Source organism: Chrysochloris asiatica, unplaced genomic scaffold (genome assembly GCF_000296735.1).
Source record: "Chrysochloris asiatica unplaced genomic scaffold, ChrAsi1.0 scaffold00023, whole genome shotgun sequence".
Taxonomy (NCBI): domain Eukaryota; kingdom Metazoa; phylum Chordata; class Mammalia; order Afrosoricida; family Chrysochloridae; genus Chrysochloris; species Chrysochloris asiatica.
The window spans coordinates 7,823,388-7,827,464 of record NW_006408541.1 but is presented as its reverse complement, the minus strand read 5'-3'; positions in this window follow the sequence as shown (position 1 = coordinate 7,827,464).

Genomic DNA, 4,077 nt, shown 5'->3' with positions numbered 1-4,077 from the left:
CATTTCTCTCCTTCCCACCTCTCCCCTCCAATTCCATTCCGTGAACTCGGTCAGCACTGAAGGGATGGTCTCCCATTTCAAATCAAATCATTTCTAAAGACCAATGACTTATCCTGAGGGTTAATAAAGTGCACAGGCCCGGTCTGCCCAGAACAACTTAGAAAATGAATAACAATGGTGAAAGCCAGGCCTTCTTTTTGTTTTGCAGGGATTGTCATAACAAAGCAGCTCTAGATCTGCCATTTCCGATGAGTGCCTATTACTCAGGAGCCACTAACAAGCAAGGCACCTCACAGTCCCCTAGACCCTGTGTTTGACTGGTACTGACACCATGGATAAACTCTTTGGGAGCATGTCCTCTATCACTCTCTGCATTGCCAGGCAGAGAAAGCACTCAAGGGGTGTTTGCTGTGTGAGGGCAACCGAGTTAGACGAGGGTGTCTCGTAGTCCTGATGGCTCTAACATTGTCTATTTAAAGCCTCAGAAGACGTCTGTATAAAATCCCTGTGTGTATCAGCAGCAAAAGAATTATTTCTAGCCCAATAAGCAGTTTTCCAGAGTGGCTATCTTAGGTTGTGTGACACTGAGGAATTCAAGGAAAATGCCCCACCTCCCCCAATTCCAGAATTTCCTGTCCTGTCCTGTGGTTGACTTAGAAATGTTTGTGGTTCCGCCTCCTTCTTTCTCACTGTCTTTTCTTCACAGTTACAGAGGTTGTACATTTGCAAAGGAAATGGTTAAGCAAACCCACATGTCTTGGCCGGGGGACCTGAGTTTTCAAGGCCCAGTGTTTGAGAGTTGGAGAAATCTGTCTGATGAAGGATTTGTACATGAGGTTGTTGTTGTTGTGTGTGTGTGTGTGTGTGTGTGTGTGTGTTTTGCCTTAGTCAGGGCTGTGCCTGATTTCCTGTTTTTGTATTCTCAAAACTGTTTAGCTACTAGTGGAAAATGGGCCTGAAACAGAGAAGGTACAATAGCTGTGGGGGTGTTGGGGTGTGTATGGGGGGGTTAGGGCTGCCGCTGTCTTAGGTCAGGCCCAACGATGACCATGAAATGGAAACATGAATGCATAAAATAAAAGTTAATGAAGTAGAAACGGGAGGCACATTCTATACATTGAAGGTAGGGCTGACTGTTGTAAAGTGAAGAAATAAATTTTTACACAATTTTTACAGACTATCGGACTCCTGGTGTGGCAATGTAGGATCAGCACTGGACTGCTAACCTCTGGGTGGACAGTTCAAACCCACCAGCCGCTCTTTGAGAACCGTATACAAGGTCACTGTGAGTTGGAACTGACTAAAAGGCACTTAACAACAGACATCCGTGTGGCACTGTAGGATAAGCACTGGACTGCTAACTACAAGGTCGGCGGTTCAAACCCACCAGCTGCTCCTCATGGTTGTACTGAGTAGGCACGTAACAACAGCGTGAGCATAGTTGTTGCATCTTAAAATAAACCGCTGGGCACTGATGCAGATTTACTGCTGTTTTTAAGTGCCATCGAGTTGATTTCGACTCATCACAACCTTGTACGGGATTTCCAAGGAGCAGCTGGTGGGTTTGAACTGCTCACCACTTATGTGCTAGCTGCTTGGCATGGGACAAAGGAATCCTTAGACCTTCCTCACAGTTCATTACAGTTGTTGTTGGTGTTGTTAAATGCCTTTGAGTTGGTTCCGACCCATAGAGGCCCTGAGTAGGGTTTGAACCATCGACCTAGCGGTCCAGCGCATTAACCCGCAGTTACACACCAGGATGTACCACTGTTGTCTCCATTTTCTGGGGCTGGAACACGATCATTTTTCAAGTCAGACTTGAAGAAGTTATGTCGCTTGCGAGGCCTTGGCTTTCTTTCTAAGCGTTCAGTCCACTTTGTAACCTTCATCACAATCCTCCTTGAGACTAGCTAATTAGCAGTCGTTAAATTGCGTTTGTAGTGGAAAACCTGCAACCAAGAGACAAGTCCTGCTATGCCACCTCTGGCTCCAATCACTCAGCACCCAGCTTCAACCTTCTCTGGACTCCTTCCTACTGTCCATCCTGGTCTGGTCTCTGACACCTCTCTGTGTCCACTCTCTGGTCTCGCCTTCCCACAGTGCTTTCTAACTCCAGACGTGCTATCCCCACCACTGCCCATTCTCTCTGTGGACGCTGAGCATTTGCACTCGCTGTTCCGCGGGGAGCCCCTCTGGCCACCTCTTATTCATGCTCTGTGCGTTAGCTCAAATGTCACCTCCTCAAATGGTTAGTCTTGGGGCAGCAGCCCGTAACATACCACATTCATTTCTGGTTCACATCTATTTCACATTCTGGTTCACATTCTATTCTCATCGTCTCTTTGCTTGCTGGCCTCTCCCACAGACGAAAGCATGTCTTCCAGAGTACAGGTCTGGTTTCAACCTTGCCTGTCATCTCTGAACCTGTTTCCTCATCCACAAAATGGGCAGTAAGCAAGGTCCTTTGTATGCAGTGCAATACCCGGCATGCAGTAAGATTCAAGGTTAACTGTTACTAACTTTGCATCTTCACAGTTGGTCACTGGACCACTTAATTGATGCTTATTGAGATAACAATTCTACCAAGAATAGTCAGGAGCTTTGGTAGCATAGTGGTTATGAATCGGGCTGAGAACCTCAAGGCCAGCAGTTCGAAACTACCAGCTGTTGTGCAGGAGAATGATGAGGCTTTCTGCGCCCATAAAGACTTACAACCTAGAAAACCCTGTATAGGGTCGCTATGAGTCGGAACCAACTCCATGGCACATATCCACCCTTGCTAGTGAATAGGAAAAAGTAAAAATCATTCACTGCCCTCTTCTGCCCAGGAGGCAAGCTAAAATGCTAATCAGGTCACCAAATGGGACCAATCCCCCTGGTTTTCCTCCTGCCCTCAAACAGGTATGCAGCCTGGCCCTCCATTCAGACCTGTGTCCCCTCCATTACGGGCTCAGAATCTGGAGAAATTAGCTCTTCATAGGTAGCGAAGTGGTTACGAATTGGGCTGCGAACCACAAGGTCAGCAGTTTGAAACTACCAGTTGTTCCGCGGGAGAAAGATGAGGCTTTCTGCTCCTGTAAAGATTTACAGCCTCAGAAACCCTGTTCAGGGTCGCTATGGGTCAGAACTGACATGAAGGCACATAACAACAACAACAATCATCTTGCTTAATAAAATCTGTATCTCTGCTTCACCTCTCAGAGTGGCCTCAGTTTCTTCGACCACGAATCTAAGACTTCAGTAACACTAAAATAGTGTGTGTGTGTGAATCAGAATCACCTGGAAGGCTGGATAAACTGTACATTGCTGGGCCCTTCCATCAAAGTCTGGAATGGAACTTGAGAATTTGCATTTCTAATAAGTTCCCAGCTGTTGAGCCGGCCATATCCCTTTAAGAACCATTAGGCTGGTGACCAGGGTCAGGTAGATGTCTAATTAGCGTGATCAAATCCTGGGAGCTAAAGTAAGTTCATACTCAAACAAAAGACTGTCTGCTTCCCAATGGATATGGGCACAGACTAGCCATTCAACCAAATCTATTGTGTTGCTAATCGTGTACAGGTATTTGCTAGGTAGACCCCCACCATAGAGCTGTGAGTGGGACAGATAAGAAAGCTCCTATTCTTGCCTTGCTCAGTCTAATGGCCCTGCCATGGAGGGCGGAGCTTCAACATCTCTGCCCTTCTGAGTCCCAGGGACACGGCTGCCTTGGGGACTAGCCAACCTTAGAAATGCTGACATTCATAATTGTTTTACTGGTATTGCATCATGGCAATCAATTACCTTCTCAACATCCATTTCACCAAAGCAGTACGTCGAAACTGATGACAGTCACCCTGTGGTCCCCTTGCCTGGGACTGTGGCCGTCACTGTCCCCTGTCTGAAGACAGAGTCAATGCTTGTGAGAGACTCTCAGAGAACAGCATTGTGACCTAACACTTGTGAGATGGAATGATAAAACTGCTTCTTCTTGTGCTGTTGGCTAACAAAAGTCCCGTTAGATCAAATACCAAAGGACCAAACCCGAACCCATTGCCATAGAACTGACTCGGACTCACAGCACCCTATGTTGTTGTT